Here is a 23,620-nt window from a genome sequence, read left to right on the forward strand (position 1 = left end):
CAGGAATCTAAATCATTTCATATCTTAAAAAAGAGCAGCTTAGTGGAGTCTTTAGAACACCCCTATTCTTTAACCATCATTCTTTCCGAATATGTGTGATGTCCTTTTCTTTATTGGCAAGATTAAAAAAATCTCAGTAGGAAAAATCAATCATATGTCTCTAGTTATGTCGCCATCTGACACTTAGGGGGAGTTTATGTCAAAATATCCAGGTGAAAAATAACAACTTGCCAAAATATTGTGGAAAAAATATCAACTCCCAGAATACTGTGAAGGTAAGTATGAATAGCTAAGTAAATAATATGCATATCTTACCTATTGGCAGTCCATAGGAAAAGCATTTTTGTCTTGCCTATAACTTTGGCTTCACTTGACATTTCCTCATGAAGTTTTTGAAAAAAAAAATGTCTAGGTAGGTTCTGGTTGTCATGGAAATGTTGGTGTAATCCGTGCAGTGGTGACCGAGATTTTGGGGCAAGAAATAAGGGTGTTTGTAATGTTAATTACCATAGGAACCTTTAGCCACAGCTACAGCCCGAACCACTGAATGGACTTACACCAGATTTGGCTGGTAGGCTGACGTTGGTTCAAGGAAGTGCCTTTTGCATATTTGGTGTAAATCCATTTAGTAGTTTTGAGAAATTTATGGCCAAAATTATAGTGATTTCTCTGATCGCGAAGTCTTCGCAAACAAAGACAAGCTCGTGCAGTGAAATGCACTGCTCTGATTGGCTGCCAGCTCTTCAAACAGGAATTGTTAGCAGCCATTTTGCTACACAGTTCAACCGAGTCACAGAAAAACTTGAGGAAAAAGGAAAAGGGGGCAGGGTAGAAACACCTTGACCACCTAGGTGCCTAGAGGGGTCCCGCAGGGACCCCCCACCCAGGTGCCAAAAGAGCAATTTAAAATAAATTCAGCTGGAGTCGCATTGGATTCACGACTCCCGCTGAAAATTTTAAAACAATGAAGCGCAGGCTCCCAGGCTTCATTTAATTTTGGCACCTGGGTGGGCCACGTCCTGGGAGCCTACATGGGCCCCCCGCAGCCCGGGGGACCACCACCTCCCAAGGCTATGTAAAAAAAATGTGTGTGGGTGTTCTAGCCCCCCCACAGAGCCCCGGGTGCTGCTACCTACCCGGGGCTTATTCACTCAAATGCATGGGGTCATGTGACCCTCCCTGCAATCCCAGGGACTGCCACCTCCCTGGGGCTATGTTAAAGAAATTATGTGTGGTGGTCTCCAGCCCCCCATGCAACCCAGGGAACCAGCAGCTCCCAGGGGCTTATTCACAGAAATGCCGGGGCCACGAGGCCCCCCGCAGCTCTGGGGACCACCACCTCCCGGGGCTTAATTGATGTAGGAGGGGGCCGCATGCCCTCCTCCTGGAGCTCTACATGGCCCTGGGGACCACCACCGCCCAGTGCTGGTTGTAATAATGTCCCGGGGTACCCACCCCGGGACATTGCAGTTTTCTATAGCTTGGTGAGAGCACAACTCCCTTCAAGCCATAGAAAACACTGCTCTGCTTCATGGAAGCAAGAGCATTGAGAATGCTCTCACTTCCATGAAGCGGAGCAGAATTGCTTTTGGACAGAGGAATCTGCATGTTTGCAGCTCCCTGTGTCCAAAAGCATTGCTGGCTCTCGCAAGAGGCGGGGAGCCGCCAGGGACCACAGGGGCCTTGAGGCTCCCCCCACAGTGCCCAATGAGAGTCCATGCCCTGGGGCAATATCTGCCCAGGGAGAGGGGTGGCGCTGGCCTCATGAGATGGGGCCCCCAGTGCCAAAATCATCCCAGGGATGGGGGGCTATACGGCCCCCTTTCCATCATTTAAAAAAATAAATAAAAGGAAAAGGCTGGGCCCCTGGGGATGGAGTCTCCGGGGCTGTAATCGGCTCGGTGAGGGAGGCCTGTAATCAAAGGTTACAGGGACGATATAGTTAGGCTCAGGTTTCACTTGTACAATACCAGTGAAAGTTAGCGGTTATAGTTAGAGAGTTAAAAATAACTCACGCCACTGCAATGCACTGCTTATGACCTCACATATTACATCACTCATGTCAGTGACTTTACTGATGACATCATCCACAGAACCACTCACACACCTACCTACACCCCATAAAACCTCTTGTATGCCCATTCACACACCCATACAACCACTTACATAACCCCATTCACAGACCTACAGTGTACTCATACATCCACTCAGTCCTCCATAGAGCCACTCACACACCCACTCCCTCACTCATACACCAACTCACACAACCATTCACTCACCCTTCAAGCCCTCTCAGCAATCCTGCTGTCTGGGACTTACTTGAGGTAACAAGAGGGCTTGTTGGCCCCCAGAGACCCTCAGCATTCATGGGGATTTCTTTCTCCAACTACCATTGCACCAGGTGGCGCATTTGCAGAGAGGTAGTGAAGGATGTGTGGCCTCCAGTGACTTGCCAGAGTTTTTTTTTTAATTAAAGAATTTGTTTTTGGAAAAGGGGGCTATGTAGCCCCCTTCCCTAAGCCAATTTCAGCCACGGGGACCCCATACCCCGGGCCAATGTTCTTTTAAATGGGGAGGGGGCTGCGTGATTTCCTTCCCCTTGGACGATTATGGCCTCAGGCACCCATCCCCCAGGGCCCAGCCTTTTCTGTTTAAAAAAAAATATATATTAATAAAAGAAGGGGGACCGTGTGGCCGCCCTTCCCTGGGCCAATTTTGGCCCTGGGTTGCCCATCCTCTGGAGCCTGCCGTTTATGTATTTATTTATTTTTTAAATGGGAGGCCTCCCATGGCCTATTTCAGCTAAAGGGACCCAATGCCCCGGGGCAAGGCCTTTATCATTTTTGTTAAATGGCCCTAGCCGATATTGCCCTTGGGACCCTATATCCTGGAGCAGGGCAGGCTCGTTGGGGACAGTGGGGGAGCCTCAAGGCCCCCGTGGTCCCTGCCGGCTCCCCGCCTCCTGCAGGAGCCAGCATTGCTTTTGGACAGAGGGGGCTGCAAACATGTAGCAATTTTTCTCTACTTCATGGAAGAGAGAGCATTTTTACATGAAGTAGAGCAGAGTTTGCTATGGCTTGGCGGGAGCTGTGCTCTTGGTAAGCCATCGAAAACTGCAATGTCCCGGGGAGTATCCCGGGACATTGCTGGAGCCGGCTCTGGGGGATGGCGGTCCCCTGGGCCATGTAGGGCTCAACTAGGGGGGCCGCTTGGCCCACCTCCTAAATCAGTTAAGCCCCGGGGAGATGCTAGTTCCTGGAGATTATTCACAGCTATAGTTAGGACCAAAGTTTCGAAAAGGAAAAGGGTATTTGTTTTGCGCCGCTTTATGAATCATCATAACATTTTCAAAACTCTTGCTTTTTTGGTTCAGCTGCTGTGTTGAAAGTTTCTCGGTGAACTGTCATATGTTTGCTAAGAATAAAGGGGGGCTCAAAACACGTTTTTCTTATGTTATTTCAATGGGGCTTTTTAATTTCTTGAACACTAGTACAGCTCAAACTGCTGAATGAAATTACACCAAATTTGGAAGAACATCAGATGGTGTGTCAGAAAGCCTATTTGTTGTGATTTGGTGTACATCTGTTCAGTAGTTTCAAAGATATTAAAGGTTTTACAAAAAAGAGTTCTGGATATCTTTGCAGTGGACTTGCAGATCCTCCTAAAATTTGATTGGGTGCCAACACTTTAACCAGGAAGTGTGACAGTGATCTTCAAACTCGGCTTGAAAACGAGTCCTAAAACAAGTTAAAACTTATGAATTGGTAGGAATAACTTGACAACCCACATATGGTTGGGGTAAAGTATTTTTTAATGTCAATTTTGCTGTGAATTTGCAGGTGGACTCACAGCTTTTTTTACACCCCCTGGTGGACCAAATCCCAGGGGCATGAAAGAAATGAAAGAGGGGGGCTCATGGGGCCCCCTCCCAGGCTTAAACCAAGCCTCAGGGACCGCCACCTCCCCACGGCAGTAAATACGAGAAATGCAGAGGGCCCGCTCGGCCACCCCGGCTACTCTGGGGCCTGCCACATCCCTAGTGCACTTAAAAATAGGAATGCAGTGTGGCCCACCCAGATCCCCGCTACCCCAGGGACTGTCATGACCCTGGGGCACACTCATTATTTTAAAATAAATGCAGGGATGGTCGTACAGCCTCCCTCGCTGCCCCAGGGATTGTTACCTCCCTGGGGCACATACATTATAAAAACAAAATGTGTGGGAGGCCCAAATGCGTGGGAGGCCCATGGTCTCCCCCACAGCCCCAGGGACCACCTGCTCCTCGGGGCACAAACACAATAATTAAGGGGGTCTGTTGTGGACCCAAGGCTCTGGGGACCACCACCTCCCCAGGCATCATGAAAGAAAGGAGAGGGGCTGCATGGCTCCCTAGAGCCCTAGGTAGCCCTTGGGGCAGCCACCCCCCAGGGCCTGCTCCAGCAATGTCCCAGGGTGCCTTCCCCCCAGGACATTCCAGTTTGCTATGGTTTAGCGGGAGCACGATTCCTGCCAAGCACTAGCAAACACTGGTCCACATTTAACAAGTGAGAGCAGAAAATGCTCTTGCTTGCTGAAAGCGAAGCATGTGTCTGTTTCACTGCTCTATGTCAAGCGATCAAGGAAACAGACAAATTGCTTTGAGATCCAGGGAGCTGCATATTCAGCTCAACCACTACCTCACCCATACAGCTACTCATGCACCCACTCACTCACACCCAGTCATAAAGTCATGCAGACAATAACACACCCACTCAGTCACCCACACTGCCACTCACACACTGAGTCTGTCACCCATGCAGCTATTCATATACCTACCCACTCATCCATACAGTCACTCATGCGGCTACTCACTCACCCATACAGTAACTCACACACCCATTCACTCTCTCATACAGATACTAACACGTCTTCACTCAACTATGCAGTCACTGACACAAGCACACACTCACCCATATATCCACTCCCACATTCACTCACTCACTCATATAGTCACTCACACACCCACACACTCATCCATATACCACTTATGCACCCACTCAATCATCCATACAGCTACTCACCCATCCCATCACTCACCTATAGAGCCTCTCCCATACCCACTTACTCACCCATACACTACTGACACATCCAATCACTCACCCACACAGCCACAAACACAGTCACTCACTCATCCATACAGCCATCCACTCAGCCACTTATTCACTCATACAACACTCACACACCCATAGAGCCACTCAGACACCTACTCACACATGGATGCACATAGTCACACAGCCGCTTACATAATAAGTGTTACAAATAGTATTAATCTTTAGTAAGGCACATACTATACTTATTTAAGTTTTGTAGTATCTTAGTATATAATATATATTAAGGTATATATCTTTAACAGTTATTGGATGATGTCATTTGAGATTTCATCAGTGAAGTCACTGACAATGTCATGAGTGTTGAGTGATGTAATATGTGAGGTCATAAGCAGTGCATTATGGAGACGTAAGTTCTAGTTAGGTCATTTAACTATAACTGCTAAACTTTACTGGTTTTGTATGAGAGAAATGTGTGCCTAAATATAACTTCCCTGTAACCTTTGTTTTTTTTGGTGAATTTCTAGGGTTTTTTAAATTCTTTTTCCTAACTATAATGTCCCTGAAACCTTTGTTTTTTTCAGTGAATTTCTAAGGTTTCACCTGCGCCTCACCCTGGTGGTCCAGTGGACCTCTGTCTCCATTCTCTTGTTCCACTTTTTCTCTCCTTTTTCACTCGTTTTCCCCCTCACTTCTATCCCCCCCTTCACTCTTCTTCTGGGTCTTTCCTCCAGTTTTCACTTGTTTTTACCCTCATCTCAATCTCCCCCTTTCACTCTCCTGTGTCCTCTGTGTCTTTCCTCCACTCTTTCTTGCACTTTTTCTGTAGTTTTACCCTCATTTCAAGCTCCCCCTTCACTCTCCTTCTGTGTCTTTCCTCCATTTTTCACTCGCTGTTCACCCTCATCTAAATCTCCTCCTTTCACTCTCCTGTGTCCTCTGTGTCTTTCCTCCACTCTTTCTTGCACTTTTGCTCCCTTATTTGCAATTTTCTCTCTCTTTTTGCCTTTTTCCTTTTGCCTTTTTCAGCCTGTTTTTCCCCCACCGCTGCTGCCCCCGCGGCCCCTCCTCCACAGCACGACCAGTGCGACTGGCCCGGTCCAGCTCCCCTCCCCGCTCCCGCCTCCCAGCTGTCCAGCCCTCCCGACCCCTACTTAATGGCAGCCACTGCGTGGCCGTGCAGCGGCCGCGCCGCCGGGGCACCAAAGGCAAGCTCGCTGCACCCATCCGCGACCCCACTGCGACCAGTGCCAGGAACCCTGGATCTCTGCACCGCCAATGCTACAACCCAGTGGCACTCCACACTCTCAACCCAGGCAGCAACAACAACTGCAAGCTACCATCACCAGCCGACACTCACGGACCCTTCAGCTGTCACCGCTGCCGGCACACCTGCAGTACCGCCAAGACCACCTGCTCAGCGCAATCCACCCGCAACAACACAACCGAACCAAAGACCATGCAATGCATCCTCCTCAACGTCCGATCCCTCCACAAACACGCCACTGAAATCTGGGAGCTCCTCGACAGCACTACCCCAGTCGTAGCATTCTTTACCGAAACCTGGACCAACACCACCTTGGGACCGGACATCACCATTGCCATTTCCCAAGTATACAAGATCTCCAGGAAGGACCGTCCCACCCGCCTAGGAGGAGGAATCGCCATCGTCCAGAAATCCACCCTCCGCCTGAGCACACTCCCCGACGAGCTCACAGACCTGATGGAACACCTTCACTTCAAGATACTGGCCAGCCCTACCTCCACCCTCGGAGGAACCCTCATATACCGACCCCCTGGACGCCGTGGACTTTTTGCCAACTCCATCACGGACATCATCTCCCCACATCCCATTGCGTCCACCAACTACACCCTACTGGGAGACCTCAACTTCCACCTCGACAACCAACTGGACCCCAGCACGACATCCCTCCTGGACAACCTCCACAACATTGGACTACGGCAGATAGTGACCGAACCCACGCACTCAGCAGAACACACCCTCGACCCCATCTTCACAACAGGAAACTCCATCACCTTCAGCCACACCACCGAACTCCCAAGGACGTCGATGTGTCCACTTTACCTTCAGAACACCCACCATCCACAGACACCAGCACCTGCTCCCACGAAGAAACTGGACCAGAATCACCGATGACCAGCTAACCTCATCACTCAGCAACTCCACCTCAACCATCGCGGATAACGACGACGCCAACACCGCAGCCCGAACCATGCACAGATGGATCTCCTACAGCACCAACACCATAGCCTCCCTCAAGAAAAACAACAACACCCACGCCAAGAAAGCTAGATGGTTCACCACTGAACTTCGAGAGTCCAGACGCACTTGCCACCGCCTCAAAAAGGCCTGGAGGAACACCAAATCCAAAGAAGCCCACAACAACTTCAGAGCCGCCACCAACACCCACCACCAACTCATCAGAAAAACGAGGAAAAAAGTGATTGAAGACAGAATCTCCACTCATGCACACAACAGCAAAGAACTCTTCAACATCATCAATATGTTCGCCCAACCCACCGGCGAGTCCACCATCATCCCTCCCTCACAAGACCTCTGCGACAAACTCAGCACATTTTTCCACCACAAAATCAAGAGCATCTACGAAAACTTCGATGAAGACAACCAACACACTGAACCCTCACCAACCACCCCGACACCCTGAAGCCAGCGATCGACAACTGGACAGCCCTCACCACTGAAGACTCACTGAAGACGATGAAGTCAATCCACTCGGGGCCTCCACGGACCCCTGCCCTACCACGTTTTCAACAGAGCCGCCGACACCATCGCACCCATGCTCTGCCACACCATCAACTGCTCCCTGGCAACCACCTTGTTCCCTGATGACTGGAAACATGCTGAGATCAACCCCCTCCTGAAGAAACCATCGGCGGACCCCACCGACCTCAAAAACTACAGACCCATCTCCCTGCTCCCGTTCGCAGCGAAAGTCATTGAGAAAGCCATCAACAGCCAACTCGCCACATTCATCGAAGTGCACAACATCCTCGACACCTCCCAATCCGGCTTTAGAAAAAACCACAGTACGGAAACCGCCCTCCTGGCCGCAACAGACGACATCCGTACCTTAGCGGACAAAGGAGAAAGAGCAGCCCTCATCCTCCTCAACCTCTCAGCGGCATTCGACACAGTCTCTCACCGCACCCTAATACGCAGACTCCATGGGACACGGATCCAAGACAAGGCCCTCGACTGGATCCACTCCTTCCTCTCCAGCAGAACGCAGCATGTCAGACTCCCCCCTTTCCTCTCGGACCCTACACCTACCATCTGCGGAGTCCCCCAGGGGTCCTCCCTCAGCCCTACGCTCTTCAACGTATACATGGCTCCGCTCACCCCCATCATCAAAACCTTCGGACTCAACATTGTGTCATACGCAGACGACACCCAAATCATTTTCTCCCTATCTAAGGAACCCAACACCGCCAAACACAACTTTCGAGAAGGCATGAAAGCCGTCGCCAAATGGATGAACAACTGCTGCCTACAACTAAACACCGAAAAAACGTAAGTACTCATCATGGGCCCAAACCCAGATGCCTGGAACGACACCTGGTGGCCCCCTGCCCTCGGAAGCCTGCCCACCCCCACAGACCATGCACGCAACCTGGGAATTATCCTGGACCACCAGATCAACTCCGTCTCGTCCTCCTGCTTCCACACCCTCTGCCTACTACGTAAGACCTTCAAATGGATCCCCCTCGAATACAGAAAGACCGTCACTCACGCCCTGGTCACCAGCAGGCTTGACTACGGCAATGCACTCTATGCCGGAATAAACAAAAACCTCACCCGCAAACTGCAGAACATCCAAAACGCCGCCGCAAGTCTGGTCCTCCACCTGCCAAGACACTGCCACATCTCGCAGCACCTGCGCACACTTCACTGGCTCGAAGCTAGACTCACTTTCAAGATGTTAACCCACACTCACAAGGCCCTCCATGACACCGGACCAGAATACCTGAATAGCCGACTCAAATTCCATGCACCCCAAAGGACCCTACGATCTGCCCAGCTCTACTACGCCGTGGTCCCCCGCACCGGAAAGACCAGATCGGGAGGCCGCTCCTTCTCCTTCCGCGTGGCCAGAGCCTGGAACGACCTTCCGCTCCACCTCAGACAGATAACATCGCTCCCAATCTTCGCAAGAAACCTCTAAACCTGGCTCTTCAACAGACCCCCTCCTTGATGGCCTGGAACCTGAAAACACCCCCTCACATCCCCCAGTGCCTTGAGACCCTTACAGGTGAGTAGTCGCGCTTAACAAGCACCTGATTTGATTTGATTTTGAGTATGCAGAAACTGGGAAATAAGACTGGATAAACAGCTTTTTCATGTCAAATTAAGCTACAAATGAAAGTGCGCACACAGGACCTGTACTACCAAGCATCGTCCATATTTGAAAGAGTAATTCTCTACATGAATGAGAAGGTTATGTCAGTACTTGCCAACATATCTGAGGAATTGTAGAAGTACACCTGTAGCAGTGCCATGAGACCCTTAAGTAAATGTGGTGGTATGTGACTGTCTATTTTAGTATCTCTGTGGCTCAGTAAATATCAATGTAAGTGGCTATAAACAAATACCTCAGCGCCTGTGTTACAGAAAAGAGAGCAATATAGATGTGACTGCAACATGTTTGAATCTGCTGCATGCACAAGTAGTTTTTGGGTAGGTGACTGAATGCATATTTGTTTCTGTAGCTGTCTGACAGAGCAGTGTAACAGAACCACACTAGCGAGAATTCAAAGAAAAACACTCTTTGAGAACAACACGTCATATAAAAATGTAACTCTTAATCTACAGTTTTTCCCTGCCAAATACACCATGTAGTAAACAGCAAGTGTATAACATTCTAATTCAAAGTAACAGATTGTGAACCAACTTCTCAAACATCTAGTCTGCAAATCAGACAAACTGTAAATTCTCATACACTTATAAAGAGTCTTACTCTCCTGTTATTAAACATACAAAGCCACTAACAAAACCACTCATACAGTACCTCATATAGTTCCAATATTTTCTCAATCATATTTGATACTCTCTAATAACATTCTCACATACACATATATCTTTTCAATCATTTTTTTCTCCAAATTAAATGTAATTCACATACCTGAAAATTGAGCTCGTTGATCAAATATTATTTTTTGGTCTTATCAGATAGATACAATACTGTCAGGAAACGTAAAAACTATGCATACGAATGGCACACCACTCTCACACAAAGCAACCATTAATGGCAACATTTTCAACATTGTTCCCTCCCATAGTGTGGAAGACAGCACTAAAAATATATATATATTTTTTTATTTTGTCACTCCATTCCTGAATTCTTAGTACCTTTTTTCATGTACTTTTATAACAAAGCCCAATATGAGTAGGCGTTTTGCACACTTCTGACATTGGGCTATATTTAGGTGATATTTGTGCAACATTTCAGCTCCTTTCTCTCTGGTGGCCAACTTGGGAGATTTATTTGTTATGAAACTATGCGCTAACTTTAGCTTTTGCAGTACCTTCTATAACCTCTCTGGGAAAATCATGAGGAAACTGTTCTCCCCTAAACATGATTGATGTACTCTCAGCAGAAGGTTTTTTCACAGGGCAAAAACACCTTGGAACACGCCGCAATTCCTGAAATTAGTATGGTACCATCAATACATTATTTCTCCTTTTTGTGACCCAAAAACCCTGACAATCACTACAATGCATTTCAATGGGGTGCTATTGTGTAAGTTGGTCCCAAGATGTTTGCCAGCACTTTCTGGTTGAAGTGCAGACAGCCAATCAGATCTCACCATGAGATCTGTGCTTAGGCTTCGCCTAGTAATCCTTATGTGCTTTCCCTTACATTTCTACACAACAACTGAATAAATATACACCAAATAACTGAAAGAGTGATCTGCGAACCAAAATGTTACTTTCTGCCAAATTTGGTGTAATTCCGTCCAGTGGTATGGGATTTAGTCATGTTCATAACTCCTATGGGAATTAAGGATAAACCATATTTTTGTTCACCTCCCTTTTTTCAGCCCCCCACCTGACGGATGACCCTGAAACTTCCCATGCACAACAAGGCTCACAATGACACTTTTTTCTGAACATTTGGCGAAGATTCATAAAATGACAGCAGAGATATAGGCAAGTCAAAAAACACGTTTTCTATAGGAACATGGTCCCAACTATAACTACCTACTGTTGATCGTCAGTGGGTAGTTATGGTTTGATTTGATTTGATTTGATTTTATAATTTTATATAGCGCTGAATCACCTCAAAGGGTATCTCTGCGCTTGCAACAGCGGACTGTCTTGAACTAGAAGAGGTATGTTTTCATCAGCTTTCTAAAACGGAGGAGGGACATTTCCATGCGAAGATATTGGGGAAGGCTGTTCCAAAACAAAGTAGCCAAGTACGAAAAGGCCCTGCCACCAGAACGGGCTTTATTTATTCTGGGAACAGAGAGAAGTTTTTTTGATCCTGATCTAAGTGAGGATATAGGATTATATACCTTCAGTTTCCTAGTTAGATAGCAAGGGCTAAGCTCATTTAGAGCCTTGAAAATCATGCAACATGTTTTAAATTGCACTCTTTTACGAATTGGCAACCAATGTAATTCATGCAATAAAGGCAGAGAGGGGGTTCTGGCCGGAGAATCCATTACCAGTCGAGCAGCAGTATTTTGAATAACCTGTAATTTGTCCAGTGAGGCAGCATGAGCAGAGAGAAGAAGAGCATTACAATAATCAATCTTGCTCATGAGCAAAGCCTGAATTAGAGTCTTCCTGGTAGAAAATGGAAGCAGCGGGAAAACTCTTCTAAGTAAACTTAGAATGTGATAGCAAAACCCAGCAATTGTATTAATATGGGTCTGCAAAGTAAGTGTTTTATCAAGCTTAATGCCCAGATTTTTAACTACCTCTTTAGGTGCAGGGGCTTTACCCAGCTCCTCCGGCCACCAACTAGGTGACCAACAGATGTCAGCACCTCCGAACAGCAGAATCTCAGACCATGTTTCCATAAAGGCATTTCTCCTTCTGTGCGCCTACTTGAAATTGGCACAGTTTTCTGATGCTAAACCGAATCTACTTCATTTAGTAAATTGGGTTTAGCGTGATAAACCTTGGGTGGTTGCATGAGAATGCCCATGCTCTGCCCTTGGTACGACCCCATGGCGCAAAGTAATGCGAAGCAGCACTATGTGCAGCTTCGCATTACTTTTCCATTATTTCCAGCACTAAACAAGTTTAGCGCTGGATAGTAAATAGGGAAAAAAATGCACTGATTTGCGTATCTACAATCAGAGAAAGATTTTAAACTGCAGTTGCATAGATGTATATGTTGGGAAATTAACCAAAAGACAGTTGCCAAGCTTTTGCATCTCTTACCTAACCTTGGGGTAAAAAAGAGATCAAACATTCAGGGAAACCACTAGTGCTTAATTTGTAAAAGAGAAAAATAGATGCAGGTGCCCAATATGTTTCTTAAGCAGACACTACCTACTTTAAACACTCGCACAGCACACTTCCACTGCTGTCACGGTCCTACCCTGCATTTTACGCTCATGTCCTGCACAGCCCCTCTGCTGTTTTGTATTCCCCTCCTTCACTTGATGATCCCTGCTCTACCTACTTCACCTGTTCATTTAATGTATGAACATCTTAATTTCTTGTACTATTTACTCTTTCATCGTTTGTTTAATCACTTTGGGGCATATCAGCAAGCTGGCGATGAAACGTTATCGCCTCTTTAGCGTCCGTTTTTGGATGAAAAGCGCCGATAATTTTATCGCTTAATCATCAAGGTCAAGCTAACGCGTGATTCCTTGCTTTAGCTCCCTTTCCCATAACGCCCACCTTTGCATCTCTAATGAGATGCAAAGTAGGTGTTCCGTCCCAAAATAACTGGAGAAATGTCGCTAAGCGACATTTCTCCAATTATCAAGGGAATCGCTAACAGGCATAGCTATAAGAAAAGTAGAGCTAACTACAGTTAACGCTACTTTCCTTATGCCTGCTTTCACCCTGACTTAGCCATTATATCCAATGTAAGCTGGATATAATGGCTAAGTATGCCCTGCTTTATCAGCAAGCTAACGCCAAAATGTGTGAGATTATCGCTGGATTTCCAGCGATAATCTCATTTTTGTCTGTTAGCGCGAGGAATTTTATCACTTTTGAGATAAGTGTTGCTGATAGCACGCTATCTCAGCGATAAAATTCCACGCTAGCCGGCGATAATTATCCTAGCGCTAAGTGCGCTTAGCGATAATTATCGGCGGCCCTTGCTGATATGCCCCTATCTCCTTTCACCCACACTTTCTACCTACTCCAAATCTTTCTTACTCCTTCCCTTTCTCCATGTCTTCTGTCCTTGGTGAGTCATTACCATTCTTTCTTTCTACTTTCCCTTCGTTCACCTTCTTTCATCTTGTCTTCTATTTCTCATTTTGCCCCTATTCTTTCCTGTTATCCTTCCTTCTCTTATTTCCCTTTCTCTCTGCAGTTTTCCCTTTTTTTCCCTTATTTTTTCTCCACAAAACATTCTCTTATTTTTCATCCCTCTTGCATTCCTTTTCTTTCCTTCATACTTTTGAGTTTCTGCTCCTGCCTCTCATTTTCTTTCCCTTCTCTCCCTCATATTTGCGCTTCTTGCTTTCTGTTTGCTCTTGGACCAGACATGGTCAGCAGCCACAGCCAAAAACTGAACTTTCTGGGTGGAGGGCACCAAAGCGGTCAAGCACACCGAGCCACACGGCACCTCAAGCACCCAGAGCTGCAGCGGGGTACAGAAAACAAAGAGTACTGCACCCACAAGAAAACCTGCAATGTCCTAGGGACCTAAGATATGTGCGACCGGCATCCGCCGGCACAAATGAAGCACTGGAGAGCACTGAAAAAGTTGGGGAACGACAGAGAGGGAGTAAGCAGCGTCATTTAGACTGCTTCTACAAGTATCTTTTAGGCGAGCTAACCCTTCACGATAATCTATGCCCCTGATTTTTAATCAATAAACACTTTTATAAGTCCTTTGGAGATTCTCATTATGTCTCTTTCCAGGAAAGGATCTAATTTCTTGCAATATAAAAAGCACTCTTAAAATGTATAAAACCGCTCACACATATAACATATACTATAGAGGTATGTTTTTTACTCAGCCCATTTTGCAAATAAGGTAATATGGTTTTTCCAAATGTCACTGCAAGAGTGATATTTGGTAAGAGGCGTGCTCTCCCGCCTCATTGGAATGTTGGCTTTGAGGCATGCCTAATACACCAGTTGAGGATGTTCTTATTGAAAATGTTGGCTGCATGAATATTTCCTCTCTTATTCCTATCTCATTTGCAGTAAAAAGATTGGTCTAGTCAACCTATTTGTTCACACTTTTACTGTATTCATTATCCACCGATCAGCGCTCAGTTTCGATTCTGCCCGAGTAAAGCTGAACCTTTATCCTGTATATTTTTGTTAGAGGATGACTCGGTTTAGCCTGTCATCAAAGATGGAGGGTCTAGGGGCTGACAAACCCTGTTATGGGTTGAAACATACCATGTTTGCAAATGAAACAAAGTGACACTCTGCTAGCTAATACCTCTGTGAACTAAGCCAGCGCTTAAAGACTATCGTAAAAGCCAAAAAACATATTAATCGTATTATTTCTTAATTGCCATTGGCATTAATGAATTTGTACAAAAGGTTGCGTACCTTTTGGAATTAGAGCACAGCGCATGATTGTAACTTGAACTTTTTAGAAATTATTTCTAAGCCAGAGAGAATCATGAAAGCAGATAAAAGGCACATAGCCAGACGTTTGGATCAAAAAGTCAACCAAGGGCTACCACCGTAGGTCATTGTTTCGTTTAACATGCAACTTTGCGTGCAAAGCGGTTTGTTGCCTACGAGAGCTTTTCAGGATTAAATCATTATTTCTAGAATCAGGCTGTTCCCTTACTCGGTTACCACAAACAGTAAAGCCATGTTTGGGTTCTGCCCTCTAATCATTCTGCGGTTAGGGCTTTCATCATTTCGTCTTAAGGGTCTCCAAGAAGCCAATAGCAAGAATTAGAGCAACTTGAAAGTGCAAAAAAATATTTTTAGAAATATTTCCATGAGTGCCACAAATCAGTAAGAGATTGTAGACTGTGACTCCTTTTCACCAGTGAATGCAATGAGACAGTGTAACATCCACATAAAAATTGCATAAGAATTTCATTTGAATGAATCTCAGTTTCCATTTCTGTAATGCCCACACCTAATTTAGTTTAGAGTCTTCACCTGCTGAGATCACCCCTGAACCTTCTGTCATTATCTGGAACACCTTCCCATTCTCATAGACTGTAATGTCCCCTAAGGTAAACCTTTATTTTAATATTCTAGTTTGTTTTCTGCTCTTTTAGAATTTTAGTAGTATAAATAGGTAAGGAGCGCCTTCTACTCAGATAATCAATTTATCTGAACATGAAGTTAATTACTATTTTGCATTCTGCTTGTGGTTCCCGAATGAGATTTTGCCTTGTCTCTCTATTTTGATAAGTCAAGGTGGGAATGTATCTATTCGATTTTCATGGGAGAGTAAACCTTGATTTTTTTTGCTTTTTGTTTGGATGTTCTGGCGTGCGTGTGTCACTAGTGACCTTTTGTTGTTCTATTTTGACTAACTGTAGAAAAGTTTCTATTAGCAAAGCAGTCATGAAAGTAGCGGGATGAATACGAGGAGTTGAATGTTCCATTTCTGAAGTTTCTTCAGAGGCATCACATTTTCAATGTTGCTTTGCAAGACACTAATAAGGCAGAACATCAAATCATGAATATAAGAGCATTCAGTATCATTGACAGTGATTTCCGCATTTGGTTTACTGAAAAAAAGAAACTTCAGGTCCAAGTATTCCACTAGAGGGGTATCAGTTGATAATTAGGGAGAGTTTACATTTCCTCTCGAAGGCATGACCCCACCCCTTACAATGAAATTGACAAAGGTCTTAAAGGAGTATAGGACATGAATCGTATACTTGTTGTCTCATACAACTTCTTTGGTACATTATCCATCGAAATAAAAAATAATAATCAAATAAGTGAAAATTAGGTAAAGGAGATCTTGTGAAGCTAAGTTTTTATGCTTCTTTCTTTAAAACAAAGAAAAACAGTCAACCCATGTTTCACGCCATCTTGGCGCGCAGACCTGCGGCCTTACCAAGGCCTTCAAACAGTATGCGGCTGGATCTATCAGGTCCACTAGGCAAACACTACTTCTCTTATGATTTGGCTCTGGAAAGTTGGGCAGGGTATTAAAGCTGTCTGTAGTGAAATGAAAGAGCATTATCTCAATGTCCACCTCTAGCAGTCCTGTGAAGATTGGCCTCATGCAGTCTGATTTTCGCATTTTGTGGTATGCAAGATTCCTACATTCTTGTGCTAATCACACACAGGCACTTCATCTAGAGCCCCTTCTAGGTAATGTCAGCTATGTGCGAAAGTCTTTAATGGTTATTCATTCTCACTCAGATGCTGAACAGCTGTTGATGCGTTGCTAAATTCAATGGCATCACAAAATAATCTTAGCAGTTGAATGGGGTTGAAAGCAGCTTTCCATACATTCTCTACTTTATCCTTACCAGATAGTAAGCACCTCAAACATTCTACTTGGTGTACCATTATGCTTGTTGAAGTTGATCTTATTTCTGTTTAAGGATAAGGAATGAAGGAGAAAGGTGCCACAGAGTGGAATGTAAAGTGCCAAATATCCCCATAGCTAAGGAATCCTCATTGTGCGTATTCAGTTTGTCTTCTTCACATACAATGAGGGCATATATTTAACCATGAGGAATGCACGCTACTGGAATAAGATGGATGACACAATCATAAAGCCTTTGGGGTGGCAAGGTATTTGTTCATTTCTTCAAATGCACCCAGATCATCCCGACTTTGCAGTGCTAGTGTGAAAGAAGCATCGCTGGATGGTGTAACACTAGCCAGTGAAGCAGTGTTCCTCATGGCATTGATGAGAAAGCATGTTCTTGGCTATAATGTACTCTTGCATAATGTCTGGTATTTCATACAGCGACTGTGACTCTTAATGCCAAATACTATGCAATACCACATAAACAAAATGCCATTAAACTGAAAAAACTATCCGGGAACAATGCTCAAAAATGTAATTTAAATGATTTTCTGACAGTTGTTATGTTGAAGTGTTGTTAATGTTTTTATCATATTTGATTTTTTACATTCTCATTGCTGCTTTTCTAGAGAAGTCGTATAGGCCTCTGAATAAGACCAGGCATATTTTGGGTATGTATTTGTGCAAACATTTTCCTGCAGTGCTGCCTGTATTCGTTGGTGGAAGCAGAAGAATTGGCTTCATGGCAGGCAATCATGATCTATTTGTTCTCGTTACTTCCTCTTTCCTTGCCAAATTTTCACCCACCTTTTGATGAAATCTGTGTGCGAATCACAGATGATGATTTTGTCTTTGTTCTCCATGCCTTCTCTTTTGTTACCATGACCTCATCCACCATTTTGTGAAACTTGTGTTTGTCATATAGGCAACCATTTTGTCTTTGTTCTCGATGCCTCCTCCTTACTTGCCATGTTCTCGTTTTGTTAAGTGTGTGTGTGTGTGTGTGCGTGTGTGTCTCTCACAAGGGGGCATTTTGTCTTTGTTCTGCATGCACTCTGCCTTGCAAAGCCATCTTCTTGCTACTTTTCTGTGAAACTAGTTTGTATTTCTGATTGTGAATTATTATCCTTTGTATGCCACTTTTAAAAGGCTTCAGCTGAGAGCATTGTATGTTATGGCCTTGTCAGAAACCACATGTATTTTGTGCTCCTTTTGATTTTTTTTTACACATATTTTCTTTTTTTATAATATTTTATGTATGTGTATGTTTTTTGGTCTTCTGGCCGTGGTTTCTATTTCTAATGAATTTAATAGATATTTTCCAGCTTCTCCGGATTCCCATAAGAGTCCCATGATACTTCAGGGACAGCACATATATGTTATTTATGTCACTTTCCATTTACTTTTGTTTTTAGTAATACCTGATCTAACAAAACAATACATTTACACATGGGCATTTTTTTGTTACACGTTATTGGGTCTTTTATTTCATTCACTATAATGGGCAAGTCTGACTGTCTTCATTCTTATTTTATATTGCCTGCAGGTGAATGAGATTGAGATGGTGACAGTTCTGTAATTAGCTGCCATTTAAGTTCAGAAACCTCTCCACTAAGTGCTGAAGCTATTGCTGATCAACAAGAAGTGAAGAAAACGGCTTGCAGGAAACAGGTTTGTTGGAATAAAGCAGCCAGTGAGGAGAAGTCTGTTGCCACCTCTGGCATTAAGGCTGCTTCTATTTTCCTTCAAGCTGCTGAATGCTGAATGCTGTAACCAATGCAGCAGCTTATAGAAAGGAAGGCATTGGATCCACAATTGCACCACCACCTCCACAACCAAAGATGCTGCAATGGCTGCATTCACGGTTGAGACCACTGAGTCTAAAATGGGATTGTCCGAGCAAACCAAGACTTCACAGGAATCTCAACAGGAACAAGAGCCTGCTACAGATGAACTTCATGTGTTAGGAGCAGTGCAGGAAGTCTAGATTGCTGCACAGCAGGATGCTGATAATGCTCTTACTTAGGACACATTGTCTTCACCATCTCCTCTGAAGGAAAGAAGGACCACTCCCCCATCTTTCCTGAGTGCCCTCTTTCAGATGAAGGTGATATGAAGTTCACCACTGAGTCACATAACAGATACCATGCAAAAAGAATGTTCTAGAATGCAGAGAGGAAAATTAACCAGTGATTGTTCATGATTAGAGTGACACTGTGAAAGTGCAAATCACTTCTGTTCAACCATCTCATGTATCATCATCACCTGCTGCCATTTCTATAAAATCCTCAAAAAACACTTCCTTTAAGCCCCACCATATTCCCAGCCTGGCCTAAGTAAAAGTAAACTCTGCCTATGGCCATAACAAGTTATTCTGGCTTTGCCTTCGTAACAAAGCACTTCTCCCTATTTTGGGACTGCTATACACTTATGACGAATGATGAATTTATTGCAGGCTGCACAGATTGCCTCAAAGCGGTACATTGTGAGAGTCCAGGTGGACATCTTGGTGCTGAGGGGCCAATTAACAAATATGATAAACAAACAATCCTATGAAAACAACACCTAAAAATGATTGGTGTCCCTACTCACAGCATGCAGTCAGTGGCAACAAAATATTATTAGGTCACTCCAAGTATCCATGCATCATACCTTGCCAGACATAACTTGTAGTAGCATTATAGTCAGCTCTGGCACTCAGAAAGCTAAAGCACTATCGAATCTATAAGCAGAGGTTGGCCCAGCACTCAAATAAGTAACATATAAATGATAATTTGTGATAAACCTTATTAACAATATAGCAAAAAACGCAGTCCAACAAGGGCTTCCCAATCAAAGAAAAATTGCCTTCAGAATTTGATTGTAGATGCAAAAATTATTCTATTCTTTATTGATATACAAATTCATAAAATTCATGATCGCCGAATCATATTCTGCCAGCACTTTTTCTTTGATTGGGAAGACCTTGTTGGACTGCGTTTTTTGCTATATTGTTAATAAGGTTGATCACAATTTATCATTTATATGTTACTTATTTGAGTGCTGGACCAACCTCTGCTTATCTTGTTTAAGTGACTTGTTTGTCATTTTTCTAGGGCACATGAAGGCCATGCCCTAGGCCCTTCGTACCAATTTCTAAATAATAAAAAAAACAGAGCCCGGAGAAGGTACTTTTTACTGGTGCAGGATCCTTTGCCCTGTCCTCCCTTTGTGTGTTGATCTTTTTTTCACTATCACATCTATGTTCAGCAAGGATTTATGATACGCCTGACCCTTAGTCAAGTCCATGTATGAAAAGTAAAGCTAACCTAAATGTTGGCAATTGACCAACTTTGCTTTGCTTTGGTGCAAGAAAAGGGCTTTCTGGAATTTGCAGAGGTTGTGTGTCAAAAATTGAAGGTTCCAAGCCTCGCCTATATTTTACGTATCACTATGCAACAGCTGCACCATGAAGTGCTGAGATTGTTTGCTAAGACAATGAAGTAGAGTGATGCACAGTGCATCCATCCCACTACATGTGGATTACCTCCGGATGGAGAAACTCATCTACAACTTACTATTCACTTGTCTAAGGATGTCAATGCATTTCAGCCATTCCATCAAAACCCAAAAGTGCTTAAGAATCATTCAGTGCTCTAGCAAGGTCCCTGTAAAACCCTCAAGAGGTTCCGGCCCATTGAAACTCCACCTTCTTAGTGATGCACACCTGTTTTAACATTACATGTCAATAAATTATTATGTTCTGTAAAGGAGAAGATATGCCACTCCCAAAGCCATGACAATGGATGTTGGCAAATGGAGGCTAATTAAAATGCTCACACCCTTTGATATTGCAATGCAAGAAGTCAGCAAGGAAGATTGTACCTTGAGCCAAGTCATTACATTGCTGCAATTGATGGAGACATATTTGCGTATGGTGAAAGAAACATTCTGCAATGCTAATGAAGAAGTCACTGGTTTAGCCAACAGCTTTCTCCCTATCTGGATACAAATGCCAAGCTGCAGTGAGCGAGCATGGCCTTCAAAGAGTACATCTCCGCAAACTATTAGCTCCACAGGGCAAACATGTGCTGTTTGATTTAATCCCTTTTTCTGTGCTGTATGTCTCCATTTCTAAGAACTGAAATGTCAAGAAAGAACTTATAGAGAACAAATTTGCAACTTGAGGGGGAAAGAATCATTGAAGTACTGTCTTTATCAACCTCTGGAAAGCAAGCTGGTGCCTTAATCAGCATGTTGAAATGGAAGGAACCAGAGCAATTATACCTTCTGCTGCAAAACCAACACCAGTAGCATCGCTATAACCTACTCAGGAAGTTCACCCATGGTATGCGCAGCAGAAGCAGGCTGAGAGCAAAAGCTGTTCATTCAAGGGATTCCACCCAGTGCATTCTGGCTCCAGCCCAGTTCTGCAAAGCTTGTGGGGTCATGCAGTCTCTTGTCACGCTTCCGATCGCTCTTGGAAGCCCAGTCAATCGCTCTCACCACCCCGGTCTGGACAGTACAACTTGGTAACACAATGTCAACGGGACTAGCTGAGGAAAGGGCAGTTGGTCCGCTGCACTGAGGGCACTAAATGAACAATCGATGAACGTGACATCAGTGATGTCATGAGTGATGTCACTGACCATGTCATGAGTGATGTAATATGTGACGTCATCAGCAGTGCATTGCGGGGGCGCGAGTTATAGTTAGCTGAACTAACTATAACGGGGGAATTTCATTGGTTTTTCACGAGTGAAATGTCCAGCTAACTATAACGTGTGAAACCTATGGTTTTTTTAGTGAATTTTCAAGGTTTTTTAAATGCTAATTCCTAACTATAACGTGTGTGAAACCTTTGGTTTTTCCAGTGAATTTGTACGGTTTTTTAAATGCTAATTTTTGTATTATTTAATTAAAACATTTTTTTTATATTAAAAATAAAATTCCTATGTATTCTTTTATATATTATCTGTATCTTTTTATTTGTTTTTGCTTTTTAAAAAAAATTTCAATTAGGATAAAGTTGAACAGTTTTTTTCATTTTTGCAATTAATTTTTCTTCACTTTTTTTTTTTTTATGTAAATTCTTGGAGTGCGCGCTCTGAGCGCGCTCCTAGTACAATTTCGTAAGTTTTTTATGAATACCGCCGTACGTTATTTACGTACGCAAATATACGTTATAGTGCGCGCTGGGAGCGCGCACCCAGTATGTATGCGTACGTACGTACGCATGCGTGTGTGCGTCCTACGCACTCCACGCGGTTTACTTCCGCATACGCTAAAATTACGCGCAATAACGGTCGCGTATACGCGTGTCCAACGTATGCGCGCTACGTACGCGCATATGACGTATGCACATGCGCTCCTACGCGTTCGCGCATACGTAATCACGAGGTGCGCGCTCGGAGCTTGCGCAGTGCGCGCACCTCGGGTATATGCATAATAAAACAGCACTTCTTATTGGTTATCATTACTTTCAGTTTCTGATTGTTTCAACACCACACCCAATCCCCTCATGGCAAGTCATGTGATCAAGAATCATCACTTTTGATTGGTTTGAAGTACTTTCAGTTCCAGATTCTTCCCAAACCACACCTACTCCCCTCATTATTAGTTCTGATTCCTTTGGAGAAGGAGCTATTCTGTTGTTGAGAGACAATGGCTGAACAGCAACCATCTTCAGACAGTGACCAGGACTCTCTTGAGAGGCAGAGGAGCAGGAAGCAGAAAGACAGCTTTATATGGCAGTTTTTCACTTTTCCAGAGGGACAAAAAAAGGTAAATGCACCTAAAGTTACATGTGTACTTTGTCAAAAAGTCTTGTCACGTGGGAATCCTAACAAGAAATATTCTTTTAGCATTCACACTATGTTGAGGCATGTTGACAAAATGCATCCAGTGACTTTTCGTCGAGCTTCTGGAGCAAACCCTCCACCTGCTCTACCGACGACATCTGCAGCAGCTCAGCCGAGCACATCTTCGGCAGCTCAGCCAAGCACTTCTTCTGCAGTGGTGCCTTTGCCTTCTTCCACACCTCGTTTTGGACCACCTTGTTTTGCTAGGTTGTCCACACGCTGCACTGATTGCGGTAAACTTATTTCTGTGTGTGAGACCAGTCTTGATCTCATTCAGAGAAAATATGATGCCCATGAGTGCAGTAGGCCATAGATGTCTTTTCTTTTTTTTCGTTTTTCTCTTCCTGTTTCCCTCCATTAACTCAAGGGCTCTTTTAAGAGCCACTTATAAACTAATCCCCAAAAATCTTTTGGGGGGGATTTTTTTAGGGAGGATTGAGCAATACTAATATTTTTCACTTATTTTTTTTAAAAAATAAATTTTTTTGAAAAATAAATTTTTTAAAGTATTTTGCAAGGGAACAGAATTTTTTTTTTATTTTTTCTTTCCAGTTCTGCAAATAAAGAAAAAAAGTATTAATATTCAATCATACATTACAAAAAGCATTACATGTTTTTACATATTTTACAAAGCAATTTTTTGCCCTTTTTTGCTGTTTTCAGAATTTTTTATTTTTCACTTAAAATAGTGAAAACAATTGTATTCATCATTTAACAGCGGGCAAAAAAAAACCAATCTGAAAGATTGCTTAAAAAAAGCCCTAAAACTTTCCTCACTTAAATATACCTTGTTAGAAATATTACAGATATATTACAAGTACTTCTCTAGATGAATAAAAATGTTCTAGACAAACCGTCTTTAAACCTTGTCGCAAAAGCACACATGGCAAAATAATTTCTGTCAAAGGAGTCCACAATTGTTTTTATTACTTTTCCTTTAGGCCAAATAGTAATTTCAAAATCCTTTTTAAGTGATATCTTCAATTATAATTCTTTAAAATTACAAAAAATGCTTTCTTCAGATGCAGTT

At 43.8% G+C, this 23,620-nt stretch overlaps 1 protein-coding gene across 1 annotated transcript in view; it reads left to right on the forward strand.

Annotated features, from left to right (window-relative positions):
• Positions 1 to 23,620, forward strand: part of GRB14 (growth factor receptor bound protein 14) — a 681,395-nt gene that overhangs the window by 627,315 nt on the left and 30,460 nt on the right. The window lies entirely within an intron of this gene.

Source organism: Triturus cristatus, chromosome 3_1 (assembly GCF_964204655.1).
Source record: "Triturus cristatus chromosome 3_1, aTriCri1.1, whole genome shotgun sequence".
NCBI classification, from domain to species: domain Eukaryota; kingdom Metazoa; phylum Chordata; class Amphibia; order Caudata; family Salamandridae; genus Triturus; species Triturus cristatus.